Raw genomic sequence first — 10,797 nt, forward strand, 5'->3', positions numbered from 1 at the left:
GGTTCAGTGACGTTGGTGACTCCGCCTTAAGCTATCTAGTGTTCTATAGATATCTATGGTTTCACTGGTCCTGCTCCCCTACCACTCACATTGACATGCTTGTTTCTAACACAGTCTTATCCTGAAGCCCTATGTTAACACATTGACTAGCCACGCGATAGCCTCATCCTTAGCCGCTGAGCTGACGCCATCACTGTAAATGGTGGGAGTCACTCACCTCGTTTTGCAGGGCTATAACTATTTAAATGTTATAGCTATATATGCAATACTATATGGCCCATTTGACATCGGGTATCTTATCGTTCAAGATGTGGAAAAGGAATCTTTTTTCCATCCATACATTGTCGTTTTATACCGTGGTGAATATAAGTATAGTTTTAGAGTGGTCTGGGATAATTCCTGGAACGCTAGTAATATGCCGCGACACATATTATACTTAATCCATTGGCATTTCGTCCCTATACACGCTACAATAAAAAATTCAAATGCATATGATCGGTATATTATGTTCCATCATGCATGCAGGAAAGGGGGGGGGGGGGGTCGTTTATGATTAATTGATTGTCAATAACGGCATTCGTTAGTACAACAGCATACGTTGATCAGAGCGATGGCTCTGATGGCAATGGACAATCAAGCTGAAATTAACATTAGATTGCTCTTCCAATTATTTGATTGCCATCTGCTAGATCGTATGTCCATTTGGCCCACGTCATAAGCCCCAAAGGCATAATGATTCTGGCGTCCCGAAGGCGATTCAATGCAATCGAGTGTGTATCTTGATCCACCGTTACAAGATCACTGACGCACAGAGTCAAACTTCCTTCAGAAAGTAAGTGCAACATCGGCCGCATACCACCAGGTATCGGACCGTTGCGATCTCAGGCAGAGTGCCACACATTCCCACAGCACAGCAGGATGAATTATGAATGGAAATAGTAATGCCCAGTGGGGATTTCACTGTGAGTTAGGTTAGCCTGGGGACTTCACTGTGAGTTAGGTTAGCCTGGGGACTTCACAGTGAGTTAGGTTAGCCTTGGAACTTTGCAGTGAGTTACATTAGCCTGGGGACTTCACAGTGAGTTAGGTTAGTCTGGGGACTTCACTGTGAGTTAGGTTAGCCTGGGGACTTCACTGTGAGTTAGGTTAGCCTGGGGACCTCACAGTGAGTTAGGTTAGCCTGGGGACTTCACTGTGAGTTAGGTTAGCCTGGGGACTTCACTGTGAGTTAGGTTAGCCTGGGGACTTCATAGTGAGTTAGGTTAGCCTTGGAACTTTGCAGTGAGTTACGTTAGCCTGGGGACTTCACAGTGATTTAGGTTAGCCTGGGGACCTCACATTGAGTTAGGTTATCGCAGTGAGTTAGGTTAGCCTGGGGACTTTGCAGTGAGTTAGGTTAGCCTGGGGACTTCGCAGTGAGTTAGGTTAGCCTGGGGACTTCTCAGAGCGCCACAGAAAGTCAGAATGCTTGTAAATCCCACTCTCATATAGACATGAACAACCCCGCCCCCATCAGAATGGCCATTCTTCATTTATTTACACTATCTCTCTTGCAATACTATTGCAATATTGGGTCTGGAGGTTCTCAAAACAGTATCAGTGATGGATGATACAAAAAGGGGGGGGGGGGGGGGAGATAGCCATTAGCGAGACTTAGAGATGGATATAAAATGTTCTAAAAGCTCGGAAATTCCTGCAGAGTTCAGGAGGATTAACCTATATTTGGTGTGTTAAATTATTAAAAGGGTCCTTTATTCACAGGCGCATAGCATTACAATAAAACAATGTATGTTGTGTGTGTGTGTGCATACTGACACACATCCATTCAGAGACATGGATGGATGTAGGTCAAGGGATTTGATTCAATTAGTCCAAATAATTGTTGCAATCAAGGGACGGGGGTTGGGGCGTGGCTGATACGCACTCACGCAGCACATTCACCACATCCACTTCAGTTGCATGGTTGGGTTAATAATACCGTGAAGGATATTCACGCTCAGTATGGCATCCAGAGTCTTCAATCTGTATTTTTGGAAGGGGTGTGTGCAGCCCCCCTCAAAAGAACTGATTGATTTGGACTGTTGCTGAGCAACCTGTGTCATGCAGCCTGTTTGTAACCCCCCCCCCCCCCCCCCATTGTCCCATCACCCGTCCGGGAGGGAGGGAGGGAGGGAGGGGAGGTTTCACAAACCTCAGCTGCGGGCGGAAAATCCTCCATTGTGTTCACAGGGTCCCACGTCTCCTCTGAGTCGAGTATCTAAAAACAACAACAGCAACAACAACAAGAACCATTGCGACTTAACACTTTCGCGCCCACTGGGATCCGTCTAATCTCACTCTATAAGGCCAGCTTATCATGACAACCTTTCATTGCGCATGAGGCTGTTTGTAGAGCTAAATCTATACTTTATATCATTGCTATCTGTCCATTGTCATTGTCAATTGACACTATAAAACGTCCCTTCAATATGCCTTAAATAAATAATTTTTTCATCAATACATTCCCATTTTATAGCGTCGTGAATATGAACCCGCAATGTTCTGGGGTATTTCCTGGAAGACGAGATACAGAGCGCTAAGCTAATAACGTTAAATCGAATGGCGTTTGGGCTATACACAAGCTAGAGCTAAAACTCAAAATGCATATTATCGGTATCATGGTCCACCATGAATGCATGAAGGGGGGGGGGGGGGGGGGGGCGTTGTTTCTGATAATTGATTACCAATAACGGCATTAGCCTCATTAGCCTCATACGCTGATCGGCTGGTCGGCTATCAAAGCAAGGCCCGATCGGGCTGTAATTTACGTGAAAAATCTCTTACCGTGGGCCGGTTGGATCCCAAAACGGATTTCCCAGTTATCGATCGCCACCTGGTAGATCGATATATCCATTGGCTGATGCTATATTCCTTTACTGCATACTGAATTCAGCGTCCCAAAAAGTTTTCCAGGCTACATGCTACAGGCATAGCTTCAGGCTAACAAAAAAGTCCACCCATGATGAAAAAAAAAAAAAACACTGGTCTGTAACAGGGAACACTGCATCATGACATCATGCATCATGACAGCGCCCCTAGGAGGATCTGGCCGGTAATGCACTTTTCCGAATCCCAAGAGTAGGGTAAATCTGCAGTGCCCGCTCGGTGACATTGAGTAGGATATTACAATGGAATAAAAGCCAAAACAACCTTACCACGTATATATACGTGGTTGGCCCTCAAGCGTTGGATCCGAAACACGTATATATACGTGGTTGGCCACGAATGTGTTAAAAAGTTCTTTATTTGGCTTCAATATATTTTGAAACGGAATGCGTTAATCACACTTCTGTCTTTTTCCCCTTTTCGTTGGATCGCGTTGCTCGTGTGCGTTGGGCACCGCGGTTTGTGACGGGGGGGGGGGGCTCTTATTGGCAGCCACTGTGGGAGGAATAAACAGAGGCGGAGAGACGGCGCGGCGCTCGCGGTTCAGGCCGTTTTTCATGTGCCGTTTACCATTTTAGGGCACTGTTTGAAAGACCCCCGCCCCCTCCTCCCTTACTTCATGCTCTCACTCTTTGTTTTTTTCGAGTCCGATTTGTGGAAGGTTTTTTCGCTGCGGAGGAGGCTCTGGTTTATGTAGCCTCCGCACCTTCAAGAGGAGCTCGTGACCATACTATCTGCGGGGTTGGGGGTGGGTGGGTGAGGTGGGGGGGGGGGGGGGGGGGGCTGCGGGAGTGGGCGTCCTGTGTCCGCTGTACAGACATTACATCAGTGTCTCTTGTGATTCCCAAAAGGAATTCACCCCCCCCCCCCCCCCCCTCCGCTGAATCATAGCTGTTCCCCCTCGTTGTCAATGAGAAGGCCTGGAAAAAACAAGTGCCACCCACCAGGGGGTTGAACATAGTGCTGCTCGCTTAGTCACCTCCGCCGCATAGCGGTGACACACTCTCCCCGAGGTGAAACACGACCCCCTGCCGACGTGAGTATACGTACCTAGGCTGCACCAGAAGCTCTCCCTGGGAGCGGCCACACGTCGTTTTATCGCAAGGAAATTAGCTTGTGCGGTGTGTGTGTTTTTTTCCAGGGTGAGCGGCGCTTTCCCCTCGTCTCTGATGTGGTCTTATGGCTTTAGCAGCTCTAGCTCGCTTAGTCACCTCCACCGCAGAGCAGTGATACACTCTCTCCTAGAGCCATATGAAATCCGCGATCACGGAATCGCGGACGGAATCGCGGAATTGAGCAATAAAAATGGAATCAACTGTAAAAAAAAGAAAAAAAAAGATTATAATTTTTATTTTTATTTTTTTATGTTGTGGGACTTGTACAGCACTTTGTTCAACTTTATCAGTGCTGTAAAGTTTAAACCTTTTAAAATCTTAGACAAACAAAACACTTTGCTTTCATGAAATATTGTAAGCCGTCATTTGAGGCTTTATAAAAGCAGCACAATGAACACAAATCTGTCAGTGCCGAGTCCGACCTCATCTTAAATAACAAACAGCATTGCTTGTTGTAGTTAACAAAGAGAGGCAGAGTTGATTTTGCAAAAAAATATATATATATTTTTATATTTTTTAATAATCAAATTTTATTTTCATATTCGAATCCCATGCCCATCGAACGAAGCTTCGAAGCTTCGAAGTATTTAAGACAGCCCTATTAAATGGACTGTTATATCTTATTAAATTGTGGACATTTATTCATTCCCACTTATTAGACATTATTTCTGATGGTAAAATGAGCGTACAAAGCAAAATACAGAATTCTGAAATATTAAAACGGAAAAAATGGAATTTGGAAAAAATAAAATGGAATTTGGGAAAAAATTAAACGGATTTCATATGGCTCTACTCTCTCCCCCCGAGGTGAAACACGACCCCCCGCGCGTACCTGGGCCCCGGCGGCCCCCTGTATAGGTAGCGGCCGGGCCTACGCGCCGTTTTATTATTACGAGGAGGAAATTAGCGTGTGTGGTTTTTCCACTGAGTGTGTTTCCCTCTTCCAGCGATGACTGCACGCGAGATGATGAGCGACGACAGAAGGAGACTTTGAAAAGTTCTCTCATTCTTCTGTAACGGCGTTATGATGTCACTCACACCTATTCTCTCCGGGGGCGACCGATGAGCCGCGTTGTTGAAAGGAGTTATTTTACCACGCACGTTTTTCTTTTATAAAATGCCCCCTCTCTCTTTGCTGAACAGCCCTCGGGAGAGAAAAAGCATGACTCACTGATTTTTATATAAGGTCTGTCTCTCCATACAGTATGTCCCATAAGGACAAAAAAGACACATGGATTTCACGTGTAAAAAGAATATGTCATATCGCGCATTTCCAACGCACTTTTTTTGGACTTTCGCGACACGGTTAACTCACTCCCACCCACGCGCACGCTTACCGGATTTCACATGTGTCATTTTCACAGTGTGACATCATGGAAGTATTAGCTTTTACATCTTTTTTTTTTTTATCTACTTTTTTTTTCTCCCCATTTTTCTATTTTTCTCCCGTCCCCAATTTCGTATCGTCCACTCCTACCCTCCCCTGTCTCGAACGTTGTTAGACCATGCCTCCCACTGGTCGGCTGCAATGTGGACGAAGCCTTACATCACGTGTCCCCTCCGGCACTCGAGGAGGCAGCCGTCGCATCTTTTCGCCTGCACAGCGCGATCTCTCGGCGGCGAGGAGTAACGCGTGGGAGGGACACACCGCCCTCGTCGCTTCCTGATTCTGCTGCGCAGGCGCACCAACCGACCTGTAGGAGTCGCTGTCCACAACGTCCGATCCCCACCCACCAGCTTTCCCACCCTCTAACACTTGCCAATTGTATTAGTATGAACGACCAGCCAAGCCGGTAGCAACGGCGAGAGCTGGGCTCGAACCCAGCGTCTCCTGCGTTGGTGGCGAGTGCCTTGCCCACTGCGCCACCTCGCCGCGGCCCTTAGCTTTTACATATTGAACACATGCAGGGCTTGATATGAATGAAGAACAATAGTCGGGCACAACCGGAACCTGAATCAGCCGGAGTACTAAAGCCAGGCCAGATGAATCATTTGCCCTCCTCCCTTAATTCAATGGCTGGATTATGTAAAAAAAAAAAAAATCAGATTGGGTTCGCTGAATGTACGCGCTTAATCCCCCCCCCCCCCTCCTCTACATCTCTATAACTGCTTATTCATCATCCCCTCAACCGTCCCTCTCGTTCTCCAACCCCTCCCTGTACCCCCCCCCCCCCCTCCAAGCAAGCTGGTTTGAAGAAGCTACCAGGACCGTTGTTATCTAGCTGGGTGCCATGGGGGGGGGGGGGGGGGGGGGGGGCAACGCGACACAAAGATAAATACTGAACACTGTTTCATTATCTCCTTCTCTCTCTCTCTCTCTCCTCCTTTCTTCCCTCACTCCGGTCACTGGACACATGAGTGAGAGAGAGAGAGAGAGAGAGAGAGAGAGAGAGAGAGGGGGGGAGGGAGGGAGGGAGGGAGGGAGAGAGAGAGAGAGAGAGAGAGAGAGAGAGAGAGAGAGAGGGAGAGGGAGAGAGAGAGAGAGAGAGAGAGAGAGAGAGGAGAGAGAGAGAGAGAGAGAGAGAGAGAGAGAGAGAGAGAGAGAGAGAGAGAGAGAAGAGCATTTCAAAAAGCCCCCATCATTCACTTGGCAGAGCTGTGGGTGTTAGATTACCTAGGACCTGTGCCTCTCTCAGCATTCCTCAGTAATTAAGAATATCTGCGGGGTCCGGAGCAACGGTCCCGTCCGCAGTGAAAACAACAGAGAGAGGGGGGGGGGGGGGGGGGGAGAGGGGGGAGGGAGAGGGGGGAAAAAAGTATCTATTTCAGCACTGTGTGATGTCATCAAAGAGCTGCCTGCCTGCTGCTCAACTAGTCTGGGTTTGTTGATTTTTTTTTAGACAATGCGTGTGTCCTCCGTCCGTCCCCCCGTCCCCACCCCCACCCCCTGTCCCCCCCCCTTCACCAGTCAGTGCCTCCTCACTCAGTCAAAGCCAGAGAGAGGACAGAATGAAAGTGAGTGATGCAACAGGGGCTGGTGGTTTAGAAGTGAAGTCATAATAGAAACACATGGAGACATAAGGGGGCGTGGGGTGGGGGTGGGGATTAGGGGAAAGGGAGAGAGGAGGGGTGGGGTGGGGGGATGGAGGGTCATGAACCCACCAATCAACGTGAGCCTTCACCCATGGCTCTCACAAATGGAGTTGTGGCAGATGTTAGGCTTGAATAATGAGCGGAGGGAGGGGGGGGCGGGGCCTGGAGCCCTCTGCCGGGGCGGGTGTCTGTCTGTCAGTTGCCGGAGGAGCGGCAGAGAGAGAGAGAGGAAGGGCAGGCTGTTCTGTTTATCCAGGAGCAACCAGCGTCTCCTCTCAAGGATCCAACCGCAGGGTTTTCATTTCCTTCCCCCTCGTTTTAATTCATCTTTTGGAGCCTCCTGGACTTGTGTCTCCGGATATGCCACTTTTTTGCACGGAGGACGTCCCCAGGGCTCGGCTCTCTCTCGGCGTTGGATCATCATCATCCACGGACTTCAGGGGAAGCTAGAAGAAGCACTTTGGACCCGGCCCGGGAGTAAGGATGGAGTAAGGATGGAGTTTTGACAGATTCAACAGGGAGGAGAGAGACGATATCGAGGACGAGGATCATCATGGTCTTTGGGGGGGATTGGGTGACTTTGTCTGGAAAAGACCGGATGGATTTCTATTTTCCTCACACTGGGCTCCGAGCTGCTATCCACTCTTTTGAGTTTTACGGATCATTTTTTTAAGATGTGTTTTGATTTTTCGAGGCCCTTTATTTAATTTCTTTTGGCTAAGCACATCAGCATTTTCTTTTAGCATTTTATGTTTTGTTAAGAACGACAACAACAAAAAAGCTATCGCATATTACTGAAGAACAAATAGTAACCTTGAATCTATTTATTTTTGCTTCATTAACTTCAGTTTACTTCCCTTCAGAGGGAACGAGTCAGTTGATATGCTACACACACACACACACAACTGATTCCTAAGCAAACGATGCACCTTGCTATCATCTATTCTCTATTTCAAATACTGTATCTGCACTGAAACAACACATATACCTCGAAACACACACACCCCACTGCTATCCTTTGCGCTGCCTCTTTCTTTCCATTGACCTGGTGGTAGTGGCGGCGGTGCTGGCGCCCGCTGCCCCGGGATATGGGGAAACCCCTCAGCAGGCCCGACTGCCTCCGCCAGAACCCGTCCTGCGTGGGCAAAGGGGAGGAGGAGGACCTCAACATCGACGACTGCTACGTCCCCCAGAGGTCCATCTACGACACCGTCCGCCTCAACGAGCAGATCGACTCGGGCTCCAAGGGCAGCCTGTCCTCCCGCCACTTCGCCGCCGGGACCACACTGCCCTACTCGCACCGTACGCTGGACCTCAGCGGCCTGTGCGGCGGCGGCAACGGGGCCCTCTCGACCTCCGGTTCCTTTGAGCAGCGGAGCCGCAAGCCCACCGCGCCGGACGAGCGCGCCGCCGCCTTCGACGGGGGGCCCAAGCTCAACGGCGACGTCATCAGGGGGGCGGACACCTTGCTGTCCAAGTCGCGTCTCCCGCAGGGGGGCGGCGGGGGGGGAGAGAAAAAAGACGGCGCCCCCCACCACCAACGGCGCTCGTGGCGGACGTTCGCCACCCCGCCCAACCTGGGGGGCGAGTTTGTCGCCGCCCGCAGCGGGACCTTGTGTACGTCGGGGAGCGCCGAGAGGCCGGGGGGGGCCCTGGCCCGCGGCTGCAGGAAGGGACAGAGCGTCACCAGCTCGCTGACGTCCGAGGACGGCGACTCGGGCCTGTGCAGCCCGATCGCGGAGAGGGAACGGCGCGCCCATCGAGCCCACAGGAGGCCGGGCCCGGGCACCAGGAGCCTGTCCTCCTCCGAGGCCATGCACGTGTCCGGGGACCTGAAGACGGTACGCTCCCTCAGCTCGGGGCAGGAGGAGTTCCCCTTCTCCCCTGCCAGGGACAAGATGCCTGGCAGACCTCTGTACCACAGCAACAGCCTGGTGCAGGAGTCCCACCTGCAGCGTGACGTGCCCGTCTCCAGTGCGGAGCACAGATACTCTATGGGCAGGTTGTCCTGTTCGGGGTCGGCGTCCCGAGGGACCCAGAACGGGAGCTCCGGGCGACGCTCGCGGGCATTGATGGGCTACGATGAGCTGCCCACCGCCGAGCTGTTAGAGGACGCGTCGTCACCGTACCAGGAGGACCGCCAGCTGTTACAGGACCCGTCGTCGTACCAGGAGGACCGCCAGCTGTTACAGGACCCGTCGTCGTACCAGGAGGACCGCCAGCTGTTACAGGACCCGTCGCCGTACCAGGAGGACCGCCAGCTGTTACAGGACCCGTCGTCGTACCAGGAGGACCGCCAGCTGTTACAGGACCCGTCGTCGTACCAGGAGGACCGCCAGCTGTTACAGGACCCGTCGTCGTACCAGGAGGACCGCCAGCTGTTACAGGACCCGTCGTCGTACCACGATGACTGCCAGCTGGTCAGCGTGGTGGTGACGCAGCCGGAGACGTGGCCGGATGCGTACGGCACCTCCGCACCGTCGCCCCCCGAACCGCGTCCGGCGTCCAAACCGTTCGACTACCACGTCCAACGTGGAGCGCCGCCGTCCAAATGCAGCATGGACGACCTGGAGGAGTTCCTGCAGTCGGTGGAGGCCTGTTTGCCGAACGGCGCCGTGGAGGCTTTCCAGAACATGGGAGATCAGGAGATCGAGAACTTATTGACCGCCATAACGAGCGTGTGTCCCGAGGTGGACCTGACTTTCTTGTCCCCGCAGGTACCCCCGGTTTCAGGGGGTCTTCCCTCTTCCTCTTCTTCTCCCTCTCTCCTTCCTCACCCGACCAAACTGCACACGTTTCACTGGATATAGCCGCGGCCTGGTTAGATTAGTGTTTCCCTGGCGGCCCGGCTCGCAGTGTTCCTCACATATCAGATTACACACTGGCAGAATTAGGTTTAAAGCTCCACCGGTCTGTGCGTGTGATCCGGCCCAGCTGTGCTGCGCTTTATAACTGATGGCCGTGCGCTTCTCCCCCCCTGGCCTTCCAGAAGCCACCGAGCGGCCGGGGTAGAGCGGAGTGTTTATGTCAGCGCTATGTTTAGAAGGGAAAATCCACCCCGGGAACATAAATTACCCTGCGTTATTCCATTGATCTTGGCCAGTTAAGTCAATATCTGCAAACAGAGACGACCGTCTCCTTAAGCTCTTATTTAAATCTTAGGGCTTACAGCTCTGAATCAGAACATGTACCCGTGCCCCAGTGAAATCACCACGGGTCGGGTACTGTTATTGTCCCACTAATGTACTCACTGTCTACGCAGCGGCCTGATGATTTGTCTCTCGGTGACATCATCACTACTAGGAGTCTTGTCGGAATTCTATTTTAGGGTGGATTTTTTCACATGACGTAAATGCACAACCTAATTTTGCGTCTCCGATTTATTTTACAAACATTATAAATCACAGATGACACTTGTGGTGTATAGATTATTCATAACCTATTTGTTTTTTCTTCTCTGCTGAAGGGTAAAATGGGGTATATTTCACAGAGCCGATACATGTAAATGTCAGGAACGCAAAAAGAAGCTTTTTGAAATGTACTGCAGCCTACTATCGATTTTCGAAATATATAGAGGGTATCAACTTGACTTATATTACGAATATAAACCAGCATTCTAGAAGGGACTACATTTTGATTTCCTGTCAGTTGTCGATATTAGCAAACACTGCAACAGGAAGTCAACTATAAGCTCCAAGCTGTTTCCCTAGCAACACATCAAACA

At 50.7% G+C, this 10,797-nt stretch overlaps 1 protein-coding gene across 1 annotated transcript in view; it reads left to right on the forward strand.

Moving 5' to 3' along the window:
* The window catches only part of dst (dystonin), a gene marked incomplete at its 5' end in the record, with an annotated part of 232,374 nt that overhangs the window by 132,434 nt on the left and 89,143 nt on the right, over nt 1-10,797 (forward strand). The gene's annotated exons all lie outside the window — the stretch shown is intronic.

This window comes from Notolepis coatsorum (assembly GCF_963971535.1).
Source record: "Notolepis coatsorum genome assembly, chromosome: 9".
In the NCBI taxonomy this organism is placed as follows: Eukaryota; Metazoa; Chordata; class Actinopteri; order Aulopiformes; family Paralepididae; genus Notolepis; species Notolepis coatsorum.